The 22,194-nt window shown below is 41.6% G+C and overlaps 1 protein-coding gene across 1 annotated transcript in view; it reads right to left on the minus strand.

The window, feature by feature from the left end:
* AGBL1 (AGBL carboxypeptidase 1) overlaps positions 1–22,194 on the minus strand; it is a 246,550-nt gene that overhangs the window by 164,095 nt on the left and 60,261 nt on the right. The window lies entirely within an intron of this gene.

Genomic DNA, 22,194 nt, shown 5'->3' on the forward strand with positions numbered 1-22,194 from the left:
CTGCCTCCAAAAATCTTTACCATACTTTCTAGCAATTACTGAAATTTGATCCCATCAAATTTCATTAAGGTTTAAAAGGCAGCAAGAAGTTATTTAATTGTCTGAAGTCCTGCTCCACTTTCAGTATTTCACCATTAACAATTCAGAACTTTCTAAATATCTAAGCAGATTTTCCCCACCCATAAGGGGCTCCAAAGACATGCAAGCTGCCTGATCTCTGGAAATAATTTGTGTTGTAAGGTCAAAATCATAATTAATTGGACTAAATTGATATAATTAAAGAAAATGCACTAATATGTTCACCAGAGCTGCAGAGGTTGAGTACACAAACCTAACCATTATTTCACAACAATACAACAAAAGCTAGGAATAACAATGCACATGGCTAAGGCAAGCTGTTGCTTTTGCTGGAAAGACTTCTCCAGTTTTATATAAAATAAATGCTCACTCAGATTAGAAAGACTGATTTTCAGAAGTTGCAACTAGAAGAGTTCATCTGTTTGTAGCACTACTTTCATGCATGGCAAACATAAGCTGTGGCAATTTGAGGTAGGGGAGGGGATTTGGGGGCTTGCTTTTTTAAAAAAAACCCCAAAGAGTAGATTAAATTTTTACTGAACAGTTCATTGATAATCTCTACTGAACCTATTTCAAAACAGACTTGCAACTTAACAGCAAAAGTTTCCTTGTTATCAGATCTGTTATTTGCTGTTCCTGTGAAAAAGCCGCTAAACACATTTGGTCTGGGTACAAGCCTCCAAAAACTCTCAGCATACATATGCTTAGAAAAGACCAAGTTTGACAGCAGACTCTTTGAAGATCCCATCTGTGCTGAGCACACTTCAGGGATGGGCCAAGGAAACAGGAGAAGGCAGAAGGAGACACCTGCCAGGCACAGAAAATAAAAGGAAAGGAGAAAGCAATTATCTGTCTTCAAACGATCCTTTTGTGAGCCTTCACTATCACAAGTCAAGCTGACAGATTTATTCAGTGGAAAGCTTTATCTCTCAGGGCATCACAGCCATGCCAGGTTTGCCCTGCTCCATCAGGACAGACAGAGCTCAGGCTCTGTTCCCTTCATGGACTGGGAGAGGCAACAGGACAGAATGCAGAACCAAAGGCATCAGCTGAGTGCCCTTGTAAACAAGTGCTGAATTAGCACCTTACATGCCTCTGTCCTTAGCTCCCAAAGCCATCCTTCTTTTCCAAATGTGTTACAAATCATTAATCCATCATAGTAAAACAGGGAGGTAGAACACCTTCCCCAAAAATACAGAGGGTAATAAAGGATGTTCAGCTGTTTGACCAAGAAAAGGCTGTACCAGAGCTGGGAATACATGTGAAATTTCTCATTTCACATTCAAACAAGGAATAAGCATTAATTTGTCTCCTTACCTGTATATTCTGCACAGTATATACTTCACAGCACAATTTATTTACATCATACAGGGACACACTCAGATTTGGAAATAACCCCACATCCACACTTCCCTCTTGAGCACTAGAAGAGTGAACTGCACTGCCAGCTCAAAGAGCTCATACAGAGCAATCATGTTCTGGTCCAGTAAAGCAACTGGGGCTCTGTTTCTCAATAGCCACATATTAGATTTTTGTCATTCATACACCTCATCATACTGGGGGGGTTGGTACATTTTCATCAACATGTACTTAGGCACTTATGGATTGTCAAAGACTCCTTTAGCTCCTGCAGAACCAGCCATTCTGATTTTTTCCCCCAAAATTACACGACACTATTTCTCTTCTTTTCCAGTTAATTGTACATTACTATCTACTTTAGTAATGCCTTATAATAGCAACAAACAAAAGCCAGATTTCACAAAGACATCAGCTGCATTTTGCCATTTCCAAACATTTTCTTCTTTCTCCCATCACCATGATTTAGTGCTGTTTTGCAGGGCTCATTGCTGAGCTAAACTTATGGGGCTGTGCAGTTATAGCTGGGAATGAGGCTCCTGAGGACTTGTAATGGACAACAGCTGTAAATAGCACAGAGCAAAATAAAATGTGCTCTCTTTTGCAATTGATGAATACAGCTTTAACAACTCTTACCCCTTCTGGATATTGATACAGAGTTCAGCTTCTTAAATGAGAGGTTCATTCCTCAATCAAAATCAGAAAAATAAAAAAACCTCTAAACAACAGCTTTCTCATGTCAGAAACCCAGGACAATTTGCCATAATTCGTAATTGCAATTGCATGGGGCTGGCAGAGATCTGATTTCTGCTGTTTCTCTCAAGGCTCATCAAAGTCAAGCTTGTCTTAGACTCAGTGGTGTAAAAGCTCCTGGAGTCTCCAGATCTTAAACCCCAGGAAAGATGAGGGAAGGGAAAGAGACCAGAGATCACCTACACTGTTCTCATGTGGGTGACAACAGGAGGGCCCCACTGCCTGCAGGTCCAGCCAAGGAAATCTCTGTATTCCAGGGAAAGTTTCCTTTGAAAGATCCCCTCCTGCCAAGCACATCCTCAGCTCTGACATCCCACCCACAGGAGAGTCATAAAGGAGGTTTGTACAAGCAAGGAAACCACAGAGCTTGTTAACTGCCTGTTCCCTTCACAGGAGCCAAATCCCACCTCCGAATGCTGCTCCCCCAGAGTGCTCCCAGCATGAAAACTAATGAAGCAGCAAATAGAGCAAAGAGCTGATGACATGGCCATAAAACTTGCTACTCTTGAAACACCTGGAAAACAGCAGGAGTGGCCCAAACCTATGGTTTACAGCATATCCAGTTACTTTGGAATTGCTGCGCTGACTGCTATTAACAGAGCTCATGAAAGGAGCGGACAGAGCACTGGCCAGCCATGCTCCACACTCAGCTGGCAGCACCAGGGGAGATCTCTGCACTCAGTTCAGCTGATTCCCTTCATTCCTGACTTCCAGCACCCCCATAACTACAGTCCTGACCAGACCAGCTTACTGGTTTATACTCATGCCCAGCTGCCCTTCTCTCTCTGCTCTTTCAGAGCTCCACAGTACAATTTCCCTGCTAAACCTGTGTTAAGGACTCACAACCTCAGGTTCTCTCAAATATCTCCTCCCAGGACCAGAACTGAGTTTAAGTCTTCAGAATCCTCAGGCCAACTCCTAGGCAGCTCCTTTCCAGGTTCAGAGGAAGCTGCCAGAAAGCTCAGGTTGGCCATTTATCTCTGCAAAGCCCACATGACACATAACTTTCTCTGGGAATGTAAATAATAAAAAGGGAAAGCAAAGGAGACTTTTTGTGCCACATAAAGCCTTATCCAACAAATCATGTCTCCTTACACTGTGCTACATTTCAACATGCCCAGAATATAACATGGCATCAACAATACCCAAGGTGGGAGATTAAAGAACCACTGATTCCTCTTGCAAAACTTCGAGCAAAGAACCTTTGAATGATAATTTTACTAATGCATCACCTAATTCCCATCTCTCCTTCTCTTCACTCATTTTTGATTGTGTATATATGAATGAAAATGAGAGCTTTGTTCTTCCAGTAGTGCTAACTTGCTGCTTAATCTCCTGCCTCTAAGGGTCCTCCTCTAGTCGTGTCATCACCAGGGTTCACTAAGAGGTGACTTTGATGTCACTAATCGTGACATCAACTGGGGAAAGAGAAGCCTGAAAGAAAAGAACAAAACCCCATTAACACAGCAGTGTCCCTCATCAAGGGGAGCACAGAAAGGAAATGAAAAGCAGCTCCAGATGCCCTGACCTGGGCTGCTGCTCTAAATTATTTCAAGCTGAGGTCTGAGCCATGCCATTTGTAAAGGGACAGGGCATTGAAATGATGCAGGGGTAGGATTTTTTAAGGAGTCAAAGGGAATTATGTACACAGCATGTGAAAAATTCAGTCTAGATCTGGGTCTTGGGCTGGAACTTTCTGGCTGTGCCTCTGCAAACTTCTCTTTCCTTTGCACAAGCCCAGGGCCATTAAGACACAGGCTTGTTTTTCTGCTTTATGTCTAAGTACAGCACGCCTACCATGAGCATTACACAGATCAAAGGGCCAAGTTTACCCCAGGATATAGCAGAGAAAAACCAAGAAAGCAAAACTTTTCCTTCCAACTTAATTAGCTGTTCCCACTACGGGCTGTTCTGTGAGTAAATGATGGGTAAACAGGAGAACCATCACATAGCTCTTCCATGCATGTCAGAGCTGCTTCATGTCCTGGGTCCTCCTGACATGCCCAAGGCTGCAGAGTTATGCAAAGCCAGAGAGAAGAGGGGATATGGTGTGATGTACAATGAATATATTAAAGTATATTTGTAAAAAACATCAAATACTGAAATCACAGAAAACAATGAGCCTGATCTGAGGCAGAATCTGTGTCAGATACTTTTCGCCTCTCCTAAAACTTTTCCACCAGTAGTCAGACTTTCTGTTGCCTTAAGACAGAATAATTCTTCCCTGCCCATCTCCCCCTACACCAGATTGCCGTCTCCTTGCTGTGCCTGTTTTTGGCTAGATGCTCCAAAAGCAGATACATCTTAATACAGAGGTAAAACACAGTCTAGCAGGATCAGCTGCTGTTTTCCAGAATTATCAATGAGCTATTCCTTTCTTAAATATTTCTTTATTATATGTATTATTACTGTTACCTATGGCAAAGAAGTGAACATAACAAATAATCTCAGCTGCCTGTTCCCTACCTTCATAGCTTGATGGGAGAGTTTCAGCCTCCAAGTTGCTTGGCAACGTTCTTTTGTGTACATGCTTTATGAATTCATTCACCTCTGAATCAGAGATGATCAGGAGCTGAATATGGGCACAGACTGCTCAGCCTCAGCTTGACCTCCCACTAATGCTGGGTTTGAACTCCAGGAAATTGGTAAGCAAGTTGTCAAGGCTGTTTTGGGGAAGTTTCCAAAACCCCAAGCTCTTAAAGCAGCAGGAACCACCATCATTATTTAGCAGCACCTTCAGTGTGACTGAAGGCAAAGGAAACCCACACAAACTAATTCCAGTTCAAATCCAAACATTCCCTTTTGTGGAAAGCTGGGGAACAACTGAACCTTATTTCCAGGACTTACACCCATGGAAAGCCTACTGTAACCCTTTGCAAAGTGCCTCAGATGATGAGGAACATCTCATCCCAAGTGTGTGCACCTGCATTAGTGTGGCAGAAATTTCCAGTCCTGGGTACACCCACTCAGCATTCACTGGCATATCCAGTGTCACTCTGCACACCCTCTGAGCTGCTCAGATATCATCAGACTTCAAAAGAGAAACCATGCAGCACTGTATTAAGCTGCTGTCAAGCAAGTAACCTGCATTTATCTCCTCCTAGGGCTAGCAGAGGAATTCCTCTGCCTCGGTGCAGCTCCCACACCTGTGCTCAGTGCTGCCATCCATCTCTGCTCCCCTCAGCCACATTCCCAGGGCATGACACCAACATGGGGGACAGCTAGGAAAAAGTTCTGCTAAGAAGGATCAGGAGATTACAGCAGGTGAGATAGTGATGCAAAGCAGTTGCAAAAATGGCAGCTCTCATGGGATCCACACCAGGCAGGGAACACTCTGCTACTTCCCTCTGCTCAACCCAGTGAGCAAAACCAAATAGCTGCAGTGCTGTGCCCACTGCTGCCCACCACAGGTTAAAAAAAAACTGATGAAAACTGAAGAGGTCATTGAAAATCATCAAATGTTTAGAAGTCTTAGGCTGAAAAATTGGAGAGAATGAGTTTCAGACACGGAAAGGAAAGGTGAACAGAGAGGAAGGAGAAGGAACCTTTAAATTGCAAAAGGCTGCTATAAAAAGATTGCAATCACCTGTCCTCACTGTCCACTGGGACTAGGCTGCATAAGGAGAAACACAAGTTACTATCAGCTAAACCAACCTGTGGTGACCTGAATGTTGGCCCTCCCTCCTGATGGGTCCTTGCTCATAAAGTCCTGTGCCTCCTCTACAGTACCCAAAACAGTGCCAGCAGAGGCCTGCAGCCACATAAGTCATAATAGCTGCTTTAGAAACTTGTCCATGGTTCCCCTTATTCCTCTGGAACTAGCTCTGTGTCCTGCTGGAATTACTATTCCAGTCCACTCCGCCACCTCCTGTGTTCTCTTTGATGCAAGGTGTCTGCTTTACTGCTTAGTGTTAGCCATGTTAAGCCATGTTAGCCATTAGCCACTAATTAGTGGCTAATCAGAAATTTCAGAAATATTTCATCGTCGTATTTTGACATCATTAGGCCTTCTTTGCACATACAGAACAGAATTATTTATGGAAAATTCTGTCTTACCTGCTCGTTTAGTGACAGTCTTGCCACTTCGAAATTGGAGTAATATAATTTCTGGGATTTCTCTCATTACTACTGATCTTCCAAAGCCTCTCTATTACCCTTAATATTACCATTTCTCAGCTTCTGCTTACGTATGCCTTGCAAGATGTGAGCACTCACTAAGATGAGGTCCAACACATGATCTAGGTAGCTGATGAAAGGAGCTCCAGATTATCTGTCAGAAGGCAGGCAAGGATCTATCACCCCCTGCTTCTATAACGCACATATTATGGCTTTAATTTGTTCTGTGGCAGCAGGCAATTTCAGATACTCAAGTATTTTGTACTGCCATGGCCAGGCCATCAATCCATGCGTTTTTCAGTCGGCATGGGAGAAATGTAGACTGTCTAGCAGAGATGCAAGGCTTCTGAGACCTGGCAAGCAGTAAAAAGCAGTATTTTCAAGTTAGGCATATATGTGACTTTCACCTTCTGGGGTTTCTGCACAAAGACAAAAGAGCTGAACTGAGAGAAGAACTAGAACATTGCCCTAAACTGTCCCATGCCTAAAAGAAGGTGAAGGCAGGAGATGAGGGCACAGAGACCTGAAGGACAGCTGCAGTAACAGGCAGAGTGCAGAGATCCATGGAGCTATAAAATCCGTGGGCTCTTATCCGAGAGAAGGATTTCATCTGAAATGAAATCAGGCAGGAGGAGCAGACTGAAAAAGCTTCCATTGTCATAAAAATATCTCCCTGGGTAATCCACAGTGATGGAAAAAGGAAACCCTGATAATTTATGTGACAGTTTAATGGGATTTTGGTGACATTGGATACTTTAGAAAGAATTTGCCCAAATAGGACAGACAGGACTTTAATAAGGCTTCAGCTCCGAACCAGTAATATTTTCACCCCTTGCTTTTACATTTTATTCTACATACCCACTGCTCACTCACAGCTCATCTTTGCCATTTGCAAGGCACATTTCAACACTGCAAGAGCAACAACTGCTCTTTCTGGTTGGATCCCCTGCCAGAGAGGCTTCTGAGTATCTGATCCCTACAGGGATCAAGCTGCCTTTGCACCTACAGGGCAGAGCATCACTGAGCTGTGAACTCTGAGGCATGAGCTGCCCTCTGGCCACGTCCCCTGCTCTGTGCATGGCACTAACAGCTTCTGCGTGGAATTTAAGGGCAGCAGATGGAGCAGGAGCTGCTGGCAGAGGGGACGCCCGCGGAACACGCTGCAGGAATAAATAAATGGCTTTCACACCCAGTGAGTAAAGCCTCAGCCCCCATCTCCTGCCCGTGGGGGACACAGCCTTCACCCCCAGCACAACACCCCGTGCCCTTCACTGCCACGGCTCCCAGGGCAGGAGGAATTGCTCAGAGAGCCAGACCCGGGTGAATCCGGGGCTAATGGCATGAAACTCCACTAAGGAGCATTTAGGCTGAATATCAGAGAGTTACACTAAAAAGTCTCCCCTGTGGAGAGGTGGAAGTTAACATTAAAACCACATTGCCCAGAGCACAAGAAGTCATTTTGTATACAACAATCCTGAAGTGGCTGGGGACAGAAATAACCCAACAGGAATTTGTTTTCTTTGCTAACTTCAATGGATCCAGTTAAGAAGCCCAAGTTTTGCTAATTTCTCCTTCTGGGAAATCCAAGCATGAAAGAAGTGGTAAAAAATTGGGTGATGATCTCAGTATTTTGCCCATTCTGAGATGAACTTAGAACCTGCCTGTGAGTCCTAAAATGGGCATGAGAAACGCCTGCCTGTGTTTTTTTTCACTGCTGGAAATAACAGCCAAGTTTAACAGTTTAACAAAATTTAAGTTGTGTAGTACTTCAAGCTGTTCTGCTCTACAGAAGACAAACTCTATAGTTTATTCTAAAAAAGCTCTTTACTCTTTATGCAGTACATATTTAAAACCCACCTATTACCACCTACAGCGTAAAGTAATGTTTATTCTTAAATATGTGTTGTGCTTTTAAGTGGCACAGATCCATCTCTCCCTGACTTGAAGTCTTCCTCGGGGAATGACTTGAAAGTAGCAAAATATATTAAAAGAAAGTACAATCAGAGCCTCTCATTGTCAAATTGATAAAATATCATTTTTTGTTAAGATAAAAAGCATCACAGATTATATCTGATGGTAAAAATTAAATTCTTGATCTTCACTTGATTTGATATTTATTGCTCATTGCTCCAGAATCAGTCAAGCAGGGAATGTTTTTTAAAAATAATATAATTTTGTATTTCTCCTGGAGTAAGCAAACTGTAAGAATTTTAAATTGTGTGTTTTCTGATATATAAAAAACTCATAAGAAGGAGAAAATAAACAGAAAGTCTACAAAAAACCTTCTACCACTTCACTATGTCAACAGCTTCACAGTAAAGGACCTTCTGCAGGTTAACCTCATTTGTGGCATCATTAAATTGACTTTTACATTATTGCTGTCTAAGTCTATCCTAAATCTTGGAACTGCACTGTCCATAGCTGATCCCAAAGGAAATTCTTGGTTTCCACAAACAAAAAATCAATGAGGTTATACTGTCTCCAAATTTTGAATAATGATTCTTGTCTTTATGGCAAGGTTTAAGATGAACTCCCCAAATACCTGAGCAAAAGAACACAAATAAGGGGTCAATGTAAAAGGTCTTTCAGTCAGATCATCAAGAGAGAAAAACTGACGCTGGCCCCAAGATCTTGTATCATGACATAAGCAGCACCATCTCCACAACTGTACAATGTGTTGTGTGACAGACCATGAGCAGAACATGAGTTTTCCAGAAGAAACAGCACAGATGAGCCCTGAAGTTCCCAACCAAGTTCATACTGTGTTTTTTTCCATGCAGTTCTACTATTGAGATATCCTAAAGATGAAGAAGGAATCAGGCTCACATGGCACAATCTGAGCCCCAGAGTACTTGACAAAACTAGGAGGAACAAAATTTGCCACTGCATAAAGCAGATAACATGCAGAAATTTCAGTCTGTGGAAAGGCACACTAAGCAGTCCCTGTCTCAGGTCAGTAAGTTCTTCCCTTCAGATGCCAGCAAAGTGATGGCTAATGGATGATGTCTTTCTGCATCAATCACTGCAGGGAGCAGAGATCAAGTTAGGAAGAGTCATCTGTTCGAGGAAATAAGATGGTAGGAAGGTTAGGGTGAGGAAAAAGGTTCTTTTTATCCCCACAAGTTGCTACAAAGCACAGAAAAAGGTTCTCATGAGTAGTCAGGCTGCAGACCAATCCTGGCATCCTCAGAAGAAACAGAAGTGGAACATGAGATGTCCTTCCTTGGCACTCCATGTATCCCTGCAAAAGTGGGAGCTTTCACACAGAAGAGCTTTTAGTTCTTCATAGTTTCCTAAGTGATATTAAATTTATTTAAAAAGCATTCTCCAGAAGGTTCTTTCAGGCAAATAATTTAAGAGCACAATTGGTAGTTCCTAATCAGTTTGAATTTCTGATGTGTAGTTTCTGACTTCATAAAGCTGATAACTGTGATATTTCCTCAATCCCAGTGCCTTCCTGCACTTTCACCCCAACACTTTCACAGCAGAACTCTGAACTTTTCCAACTCATCCTGCCCCAGAATCCTTCCACTTATAGCTGATTCTCTCTATATAGCCTGTAAAATCCACAGCATGAGCTCCTCTCTCAACGTGCCATAAGAAACACTCATATCAAAACCATTATATTGCAGAGCATTCACAGCCACTTCATCTCCTGCTCTGTAAACTCTGAGTGCTTTTAAAAGAAACACTTATTTATATAGAAGAAAATCCCTGTAAATCATGGTCATGACAAGCTAATGGCTAGCATTGCAAAGATGATTTATCTTCTTGCTGTATCTAACAAAGCTTCTTATGTTAATACCTTGTTTTCAAAATACGAAGAGACTTCTAACTGATGCTTTCTAACTGCAGCTAATGAAAAACACCTTACATCAGAAAATAACCTTCCCCTGCCACCTAACACTCCCATCAACTCTCAAAATCAAAGGATCGCCTTGAATTATTTCCTTCCTCTGTATTACTTAGGTTGATTCCCTCATGGATGAAGAAACCAACCATTCAGTCTCACTGCCTGCCTATAATCCAAATTCATTTTAGGGTTTGCATGCATTACCTGCATGTTTAAATTTGATATATTTTGATTTCTGCTTATTAAATTACATTTGATGCAGGTTATATGGCCTCTTGGGGAGCACTACCCTTTGTGCAGCATCCATTTTATCAGGGCTGAGCCTAATTTCACATTACATTTTGACAGGCTGGAAAACAAGGTCATGGCCATGATGTCTGTGTGGTAAATGATGCCTTTTAGCTGGTGGGGGAGACTTTTGATAAGGAAGAAGGAGGATCCTGGGAGTGTTGTGATTTAAAGGGTATGATCTAGGATACGAAATTAAGGAGCATGCCGTCAGTGATGAGCTGTTTCAAGTCTATTGACAGCATTCTCCATAGCTGGCAGGGCCATCACCTTTGCCAACACAGAGACTATAAGCACCTCACTACATGTTTATTGCTCATTCAATAGTTAGTAATGGCTAAAAATGGGAAAAAATAGGGATAATGGGGACACCACAGCCCTTAATGACATGCCCAGGGGCCTTCATCTGTCTCTTGCTTGCTCTTTCAGCCTCTGGCCAGCATCTCTTTTTGAAGCACAATTCCCACGGGCTGAGCCGTGCCTCATGGTGACCCTCTGGCTGTTGTTTTTGTGCCCTTTCAAAACGCTTGACAGAACTGTCACAGAAGGAGCTTGGCATCTGGAGGCTGTGGCAGGCACGGTATGACCTGATTCATAAAACACAGCTAAACAGCTTGGCCTGCCAGAGGCCAGGATTTGCAGGACTGAGCTTAAAAACGGCCTTCAACGCCTGCTCTGCTAAATGCACTTCCCTGCTGCACACAAAACAATGCCCAAGTTGTGAGGGTGACCTGAACACTGCAAAGTAACAAAGCAGACGAGACACTAATCTGGTTACAGCCTGCGCTGTCCACTGCTACTCAGGACAGGAAAGCAATGACCTCAGCTCTGGCTGCACCTTTTGCACATGGCTATAGGGGTAGGAAGGACTTAAAGAAAAAAATTAAAAAGTTTTTTTTTTATTTTCAGAATTTTTTTCAGAATTTCCTCAGCACAGCAAGCACAAAGGAAAAAAAAAATTAAGCCAGAGATAGTTTCTGCTGCATTATCCACTACAACCTCATTTTTACAATAAAAGCCTCTCTGCATTTTTATTTCCAGCAGGCACAGCCTGATCAGCAAGGAATTTAAGGACTTTCTGTCCTCCCATCCATCTACCTATTTTCTTCATCTCTACTTCAATCACTAGTTACAGCCTTCTGTTAGGTGCTCACCATGGGACCTAAACATCCTCTGGGAGACCTGTCAAAGTCACTCTGATGCCAGTGATAATAAATTCCATCTCACTCATCTTGTCTCGAAGCACTTCATAGACTGAAGATTACATGTTTCAAGTGTGTTCCAAGTTATGAAGGTAAGGATTTACAGAAAAATCAAGTAAGTTGATCAAGGATAAAATACAAATTAGTCAGAGCTGGAAGCTCAACAGCTGTTTCCCAACTCCAGTCAAAGAGTTCTGTGCCATCCACATTCACCCTAGAAGTGATTTTCTACATAATCCATTACTTCAAATCACTTCCTCCTCTTTTCATTAGCTATGAAAATGAATTGAATTGGGCACTTAGACATAATCAATAGAGCCCTCTCAGTCATGTTATTTGTCCTATATCAAGATCAGCTGTCATCTTCATTCTGGAACCCACCCATCCTTCCCAAAATTATCAAGCACACACACATTTGCAGAGTGCTATGGTATTCCTTTATCTATCATTATCATGTCATGTTTTCAGACTAGGGGAAAAAGCAAAAGATTATAGGAAGGTGATAAGGGAAGAATAAGGAACTAAAATAGAATGTTGGTTCTTAAAAAAGTAAAATAAAAAAAATAAAGTTTCTAAGTTGTCCAGAAGTCCTTCCTTATCTGTGGGCCAAGACATATCTCCAACCCCATTCTGACTTCTTCATTTACTCGTCACCTCATGCCCTCATCATGTTTTAATAAAAACTTCAACATATTTAATTTAACCTAACTATTTCAAAGCACCCAGGTTAAGCTAGAAATATTTTCAAAAGAGTTTGTTAAACAAATTCAATTTAAAAAAAGAATAAAAGCTTTTAAATAAGAATTGCCAAGTGGCAAGGAAAATAACTTTCTTCCCCCCCCAGCTAAGAAGCCCAACAATTAAAACTGATAGAGCAAATTAAATTCTAAGTGCATTGGTGATTTGATAGATATCATTTTCTAAGTGTTAGAGCCACATAATAAGTGCCCTGAAATGATACAGAAGTCCAAGTTTAGCTGTCTGGGAACACTGGTGCACTTTGCAGTATCTACCATGTCACTCGTCAGCTCGTTGATCTTATCAGCACATTTGCAGTCTGAGCAGAGCAGCTGTCCCCACTTGGTTTTTATTTCTATTTCTGCATTAGAAACAGGTGGGCAAGCTCAGAGAGCTAACAAGTTTCTTTTTGATGTAGAGATGGACAAATCCTCTCATTAACAGAATGGCCTTTTAAAAATCATTATGGGGTATTTTTAGCCCCATTTCATTTCAGTATTTCTGTATAATTGCAGCCCATTAATCACAAATGCTTGTTTCTAGAATCTGTCAGTTATAGGCAACAAGTAGTAGCAGCGTGTGGCATCTGCAAACTACTACTTTCAACATATTGCTGATTATTTTACTGGGATAAGATTGGCTGCATCAGTCACACAGGAATGGATCTCATTCTCCAATTACAGAAATTAAACTCGGTTAAACAGGTCAGGCAGAAATCTGCACAGACCCTCCCAGCAAAATCAACTTACAGGTGGGAATTAGAAATAGCAGGTGTTCAGAATTCCAGATACAAAACCAGGAGAAAAACAAATGCACACCATGTATTGCAAATACACCTCCTCACTCAGTATCGCTCTTGGATAGATTAATATTAAAATCAGCACATAGAAATAGCATTTGATTAGGATCAGCACATAGAAATAGTGTTTGCCACATTTCACAAGAGTGTGGAGCCCCTCACATGGATGTGGGCAGAGTAGCTGAACAAACTATCTGCTTGCAGCTCTGGCAAACATGCACTAAAGCTGTTCCATACAATCCAAACAACTCCAGGCATTCGTAATGCACGGCTAGCTAGGTCAGCCTTTATCAGGCAGAAATGCATAGCTTGGAACATTAAATCCAGAAATTAGATTGTTGTTTTCCAGAAAGTTTTCAAAGCCTTGAGGTATCAGCTGAATGACTTTTGTATTTTCAAGTCAGAGGCAGCAGACAGCCTCTCCAACCAGCCAGCCAAGATTTGAAAGCACCAAGTAAATTCCCAGTTTAGAAGGATAAAGGTGAAAGCAACATGAAAGTTATAACGCCACCCACACTGTTTCCCAACAGTCTGTTAGTTCTGGGTGTTGAGGAAGGGTTTGCCTGTGCAAGCTGAAGCCTATTGTTAGAGTGAGAAATTCAAGAGTCGCAGGAGCGTGAAAAATCTACCTCAGAGTAGCAGAGTTCCCTGTTAGCAGGACACACTCTGGGTTCTGTCACAGCCTAGCAGTTCTTTAACACAAACTGTGCAAGACTTGACAAACTGTCCCCGAGCTGAGTTCCCAAACTGAAAGCAAGGGTTTGCTACAAGAGTGGCAGACCCCATTTTTTGCCAACCATGCCCAATCTTGCCATCCAAAATAGTTTTGTTCCCACAAGATCGTCAGGCATCAGAAAGCAATGTGTATCTACCTCAATCTGTGTACCAGCACAGCTTTTCTGGAACAGAAAATGAAAAAAATGTTGAACCAGAAACAAAAACTGCTCTCTGAGATGGCAGGAGCGGTTGTGTGGGTCTGACAGCAGCTGGTACATGTGCTACACCCCCTGGGATTTCCAGCCACACATTACTCTTCCACAAGGCCACCCTGCCAGCTGTCCTGCTCCCAACTCTCTGATCACAGCTTGCCTAGCAGTTATCAATGAGGAGGTACAACCAAACAGAAAGGAGAACAACTGGTCACGTTTCTACTGCTAGAAAATGATAATTTCTTACCTTACAGAAGGCTTGAACCTGAGGAGCTTCTTACTGACCTTTTAATTCTGTGAGCAAGAGCGATTCACAGACTGCCCCGCTAGCCACACCTTCATCACTACTGACCAGAAACACCTGCTTTATTTAACACAGGTGTCCAAACCCAACTGCTTTCAAGACAACCCACTTCACACATCAGCAGGTGCTCCAGCCCTTCTGATCTGAGCAAAAACAGCCACCATGTGTAATATGACACCTGACCAGCTGGGCAATATTGTGGCCAGATGAAGGAACCCCTTCCTGACTTTGGTTTTTATCTTGAGACACAAGCATTGACTTTTCCCACCCTGGTAAGCACATTGCTCCTATCAATGTTCAATCTCCAGTGACAGTCTGACCCTAAAATTATGTCCTGCCTCTCACAGCCCATCTCTGCCACATTGAGGAGAGATTTACCTCAATTCAAAAGCTTCTCTGGCTGACTTACACAGTACCACAGTGACCTTTCAGCACATGGCCCACAGGACTAGAATTCATGGCCAGGCATGGGAAGTGTGCCACTCACAGGAACACGCTGCTTTGGGGTTTTTTTTGCCACGCCATAATTTGGAGCTAATAATAGAAACCCAGTAGCAATTTAATGCCTTTTCACCATTTTAGGCAGAAAGAGCTGCCTGGGGGCTCTCCTGGGCTGTGTTTCAATATCTTGATTGGCCATTGGAAACACCTGCAGGATTCTCACAAACTATTTCCACCTAAGGGAGAGAAGATTATTTTTTTGCCTTTCTGTTAAGGCAAGAATTTGGGCAACCTAGAACTCCTGTAGAAGCTTGCATGTCAACTGCAATGAGAAATGGTCCTGGGGTGTTGGAAGACAGGCAAGTTCCAAGCAGCTGCCTATAAATTTCCAAAGCTATATAAGAAATACTTACAACCAAACCATTTTCAGTTTCATTGATAATTTTCAATGCCTTGTAGCAAAAATACTAGTACCACACTACCACACTCCTGTGAGAAGACTCTTCTGAGGCACTTGACAAACCAATCAAGAAATAAAATAATTATGACTAAGATACACTAACTTAGATTTTCAAGATGTTTAATTCATTAGTGTATCAGAAAAGGCTGTTATGTTTTGGAAGTCTGGAGGATTGCCAGCCTTAAGCTCTACTGAGAGAATCATAGAATATCTTGGGTTGGAAGGAAGGGACCCACAAGGATTATCAAGTCCAACTCCTGATATTCAAGCCCAACCCATACCAACCAAGAAGATATTGATAACTTATGTTCCAGAAAGTTCTGCCTTTAATCAGATTTTTTTTTTCTCTAGAAAGGACATGCAAATGTTATAAAGGTTATATATCTCTTGGGGCAGAAATAAGACTGTTCTAAATCAAAGATGGAAAGGCAGCTGAACAAGTGCTGAAAAAAGTGCTACAGAATTTTGTGCTCTATCCCCTAAGCAGAGGACGGCTTAGGAAAAATATCCAAATTTCAGAAGGAATTTCATATTTTAAAAATGCAGAACATGGCAGCTGAATGAAGAACACTACAAATAATCTCATTTGAGGTGCTTATTCTGCCATCATGCTGCATTAGGCAGAGGGTGGGACAGAATGAGAGATTACCCTAATATTTACTCTTTGCTAAAAACACTGTGATTGCCTATGCTTCAAAGCCCAGTTTCAGCATCCTCGTTCAGTGTTTTCTGTCCATTCCTTGCTGCCTTAACTACTGGAATTCAATATATTAATATGTATTTTGCCAAGCTCACAGAAGGCTGACCACAGTGTCAAAACTGTGCAGGCTCCACCAAACGCTGGGATTCGAAGAGCATTTGATACATCATGAAAAATACTGGCCTCAGCCTGCAGACCACCATGTGTCTGTCTCTCAAATTTCATATTCCATTCAACCAGCTTCCATCTTTATGGCAGCAAGCTGGATAACTCAAGCAGGAGCATAGTTTTGCAGAAATTTGCTCTTTTTGCAAGGAGCTGCCAACGCTGTTGTGACTGGGATACCAGAAAGAAAAAGTAGAAGAGATGATTGAAATTGAAAGGCAATCTTGAGAAAAATTTCAGCACAGACCATCAGTGTTGCATAACTGGACAGCTTTGCTTTGGCTTCAGAAACTTGAGAAACTGTCTATTCAAGTGGAAAAAACCACATATTCTCAATTCTGCAATTATTTAGCACTGTAGAACACATGACAATTTTATTCAGCCTTTCTTCACTGCTGCATTAAAACAGGATAACAGTTTTCACAACAGCTGACTCTTCCTGTCACCAAAAACAAAGTGTTTGGTACAAAGTGAGAGAGAAATCAGCACCTCTGCCTGGCAACCCTGCAAATTAGGAGAAAATCTTCAAATAAAAAAAAAATACAAAGACACAAACCTCATTATTGCAGATGCAAGCCTAAAGAAAAAATGTTTTTCTCCAGTGTTCCATAATCATCTCAATCAATTTCTATACACAGTAAAATCTGTTCACTTTTAACTATAATCACAAATAAAGAGAAGAGATAGAGAACTGATGAAAGCAAAAAAGCAGAACAGGTCTGTAAATGGAATACTTGAAGGAAATGTAATGTTGGTGGACACTTTCGGCATAAGATTGCAATTTGGTCCACATTAAGTACCTAGAAAGCTACAAAAACAGTCTGTCAGGGATAACATCTTCTGTTCCCATTCAGTGGAAATGCCACCTAATGGGGGAGCCCCCAAGGAGCAGGTGCTTTCTTAAGTTCTTGCTTTCTCTCCTGAGGTTACCACCAACAGCAGAAGTGGCTCTTTCTTCTCATATGACGTACCAATGTGGAGTTGTCATTATAAAAGCCTATCAGACCTTCCCACAGAAAGCAGTCAGCAGCCAGACAGCTCTGGGGAGGTGGATTGTTCCCCATTTGGCAGATGTGTGTGACCTGAGGGTCCGTGAGCAGCGGCTGTGCTGTTTGCCACACGCGCTAACAGCGAGGAGCAGACGTGCTCCAGCCAGCACCATGCCAGGTTAGCACTCCAGATGAATTGCTACAGGCAGCCCTTCTGCCTGCTGAAAAGATCATTACCAATCAAAGCAGGTCGTTCTACCTCCTTATTTTAACACTATTAGATGAGAGCTTCCTTTAAGGAGTGCGGCTTCCTTTGGGGCCGACTGACTCCAATAAGGTGTTGAACTAATTTGGTCCCTGTTTCACTAGGAGATGTGTCATCCCCAGGTCTGAAAAAGTTATTCAAGAGAGCTTGAGCCTTTCATAATTAACATGCAACGCGGGTTGCCACACGGGGAGCAGGCACAGTTATAATAACTCTGAGTCAATAATTCATAAAATATAATGCATTATTAATCAATTATTGAGGCCTGAATTACATTTAATGAGATTAAGCTGATTGGAGCACTAAGCTGTTTGAGTCATATTGATTTAATCAATGTGCTTAATTAAACTGTGTACATTTTCCACATGATCATTATTTCCCAGTATCCTGCATAAGTGGCCCCTGCAATTCACATCCTCTGCTGTTCTTTGCTCAGGAATTGCTCTTTGCTGCAATTTATATTTAAAGGTAAAGGGCTTGTTTCTTCCTAAGAAAAGATCAAAGTTGCAAAACAACCATCTAAATAGCTTATACAAGCAAATTGAGAAATGTTAGAATAGTTTTCCCAGCAACTGTGTCTTTTTTATTCTGTAGGCTTAAGATGAGACCAGGTAAAACCACCTCATTAGTCTCACTTTATCCCTCATTCCAGCTCCAGGAGCATCTGCAGATTCAATGGTATGAGCATTCTACCATATCTATCCCAAAAACAATACTCTATCCTTCTTCAGAAATATGCCTAGACAAAAAATGTGCTTCAAATCCCCAGGAGACTACATTTAAGATAAGCAGGTGTCATTATCTCTTTTTGACAGTATTCATAATGGTTTCCTCAGCCATGCATAAAGAGGACATATGATGACAGAAGAGCAACTCAAAATGACAGATATTACAGATGTAAATGCATTTTCTAGTGTCATTTTTGTTTAATTTCCCTCACCTCTGCTGCTAATTATCTGGGACAATTTGGGATAACTTTAAACCACAAAATTCAGATCTATAATGCTGCCCACGGCTAAAAGAATACTCATTAGGTGTGTTGACTCTGGAACACACATAACACACTGAATAATCACTATTATTAATGGGGATGACAACAGTACAACCATCCATGAAGAGAGTTGTGCAATTCCTTTGGGGCTGTTTGAGTCATTACTCTCTGTTAGCACTAACCAGAATGGCACCTACACTACATCACCTCTCAGAGGTGTCCTGCCCCTTCCCTCCTCTGCCCAAAGGTGAGAGCAAATCCACCCCAACTCAGGTTACAGCCAGGAAACACCTCCTGAAAAAACACTAACAGAGCAATGTAGAGTGTACACTGTTCTCTTCTGACCAAACGTTTTGCTTTTGGTGGTTTAAATTCCACCACTCTGTTAACATTAGCAACATATCAGTGTCCTTTATTTCTTAACAAGAATACAATTTTATCATTGCCTGTGTGTCAGTGTTTAGATATTTTCCTTACACTTCTTTGAAGAGTTAATCTGTCCATTTGCTCTGTCACAACAGTATCCTACTGCTTTCAGGGTCTACTCAGCTGTCTGCCAGGGAGTTTAGTGGAGTTACACACTGCACACATGCATAAATAATACTGTGAATTAAGAGTTTGCAAACTATTACTGAGTACACATACATGCTGCTAACACTGCCTTCACTGGGCTCTGTGTATGTGGCAAACAAGAAAATCAGAGCTCTGCAAACACCTATTAATTCATCAAGCAAGGAGCTGGCACCAAGATTTCGAAGCTTTTTGTCTCTGCATTCGAGAATGACATTGAGAATTGCTCTCCCTTCAAAAGTCACTTTAACTCTCATCAGGCAGACCTAACATAGCCAGAAATAAAGTCAGAATAATTTTACATTTATCACAAAACCATGGAGGATATTGCACTTAGAAAGGGTATTAAAGATATCTCTACTGGCTGGATGCTGAGTCTTTTCCATCTGATGGCAGGAAGGGCAAGTTTAAAGTTAAAAAGTAACCACAAAAAACAAAATAGAGCCTCTCAGTCTCTATTTGTTCAAGTCTATGGAGCTGCAAAGCCCAGCAGGGACCACTGACCAGCCCAGGTACCTACAGGCATGGATCAAGTCTGAGTGGAGGTTGTGTGATTGTAACTGAGTGGTTGCATGAACCAGAGTAAAAGCACAGGAAGCCAAAGTGTTCTCACCTCACTCCTTTCTGTCTTCATATCAATTTCAGAACTGAACATTTAATAAAAATTATTCAGTACACCACCATCATGTAAAGGGCAGATATAAAGAGTGGAAGGAGAAAGGAGCCTAAAGTGAATATCAAAGCCTCACACAAACAAGGCATAATGAAGGAGAGAAGTAGCCCATTTTTCTTCCCTGCAGCATGGCTTGTGCTTCCTATTAACAAGGTGCACGTTAATAAATTTAACTCAGACAAATTTAACCATCCTAGGACCACATTAATCAAAAGCCTGACAAGAGCAATCTGAAAGAGTTGAGGAAGGAAAGCAAAGCACAGCTGACACAGAGGATGCCATGCCCTCACTCTCCCTGAGCACTTCCAATACAAAATATTTCCATTGCACTCCCACCAGGCAGATCCTGCTCTCTTTCCAGTGCTCCTCATCCACCCTGTGCCTCTTTATCTGATGTTTCATTATCCATACGTGTCTGTACTTGAGAAAGATTTGGACTATTTCAGTATGATCCATGTGCAGGAACTACAAAGTCCTGGTGAGACTTGTGCCACTGGCATTGCTGAGAAGAAACTCTCAAGGTACAGATTAACACATGTAACAAAGGCAACATAAGTTTGATAGGAAATCAAAATTACTATAGCTCATGAAAACTCTGCATTGGCCTGAACCAGAAGGAAAAGCAAGAGTTATCCATTTTTATTCATTATCTATGTGCCAAGTTCCCCAGTGCTGGAGCTCCACATTCCTTCTCAAGCTGAAATACCCATGGAGACTGTACATAGCCATGGGATTTATTGCAGGGAAATCCTCCACCCTTTGGTCTCTTCATATTTAGCTCTAAGTTGTTGCTCTTGAGTTATGTTTTTAGCATGGAAAACATTGACAAACAGGTCCTTCCATCAGCCAAAACACTTCACAGAAAGATGGGTATGTCATACAAAATGAGGAAACTGAGAAGTAACTGCTGATCAAAGCAACACAAAGCAGCACAAATTAGACTAAGTGCATCCCCAAAAGCCATAATTATCCAAGCTACTCAAACAAAATAAGCACATACATGATTATTCAGATTTGCCCACAGGCATCCCCACAGCATAAAACATGGTGTGCTGCCTTGCTGTTCTTTCACTTGATAAAACAATAAATATTTTCATCACTTAAGAGTATTGGTGTTTACTTTTTCAGTCTTGAAAACTTGAGTGAAACTGCGTTGCCTTGACAATGTCTTTCCTCCTGAAAAACTTCTCTTTCAGTTGGACAACTGGGGTTTCTTCATGTTCTGTTTTGATTTCCATGGGCTCATGGATAGGAAGTCTGCAATCTTTTTGTTTTGCAAGGCTTCAGAGGAAGGGTTTAGTGGCACATGATTTTCATGGCATTTCAGGGAGAGCTTACAAGCTCCCACTGGCTTCAGGTACTACCACAAGGCATGAGATATTTATTTCTATTGAAAATAAAGAGGGCTTAAGCCACATAATTGGGATTTGAACCTAGGTGCAGTATATTAAACAGACTGAAACATTTGGAAAAAGAATCTGTCCAAATTATTCATTGATGTCTTATGAATCTTTCAGCAAACCTGGGCTGAATAAGCAAGCCAAGCCTTGTCTATGCAGACAGGTTAACAACCTTTGAAAACCTGCCAGGCTCTCTTCTAACACTGCAAGAAGGAATCTAATATACTCTGAGAATACAGTGCTACAGAAAATGGCCTTGCCTTCCAACATGGTCACATTTATATCTCAACACTTTCTTGATATTTTTTTCCTTTTTTTGCTTTCCTATCACAAAACACTCCTTTCAGAAAGTCCATTCAAAACCAAAAGAGCAAAAGTCCAGTGTTTAGGATATTAACTCCTCATGTGACTGACTCACTACAAGCCCTTGCTTAGATAAACCCAAATGTTAGCTCAGTTTTTGCTTTGTACCACCATTGGAAAGGGCTTCTCACTTGGGCAGAAAATCTTGTTCACTGCATGCCTCTTCCAGATGGCTCCAATCCTCAAATAAAATATTCCAACTTACTCTCAGGTGCCCCCTTGAGACCTTCAGCCATGAGGTGTCAGCAAATAACACCTGACCAGGTGATCACTGCCGTGTGCCAAAGGCTGCTTTAGGTAACCAACCCCCAACTCCCACCCACTGGTTTTCTGTGTCATCATTATCATGGAAAAAAAGGGCTTAAGGGCAGGAATTCTCTCTTCAAGCCAGGCATGGATAGCCCCAATTAAAGCTGTGCGTGCAGATTATAAACTGCCCATGTAGCCTGTACTTGGCTATTTTGCTTTAGTATTTCAACCAAGAAAAGCATGTTCATGATACAAATTTCCTAATCCAAGGTAAAAGCTGAATTCACAATCAAGATATTACTGTAAAAAGGTAAGAGCTGTGGATGATTACACTGTAATGTCAGCATAGCTGCAGTCACTCTGCTCTAAAACTTGACCAAAAAGGTAGCAATAACTTTCACCAACTCATATTTCAGCTCCCTTTTAGTTTAGAAGAAGACTGCAATGAGAACTGTGGTTCATGTCACAGAATCCCTTTGGAATCTTCTAGCCTAGTACTTTAGTGAGGCAAT

This window comes from Melospiza georgiana, chromosome 13 (assembly GCF_028018845.1).
Source record: "Melospiza georgiana isolate bMelGeo1 chromosome 13, bMelGeo1.pri, whole genome shotgun sequence".
Taxonomy (NCBI): domain Eukaryota; kingdom Metazoa; phylum Chordata; class Aves; order Passeriformes; family Passerellidae; genus Melospiza; species Melospiza georgiana.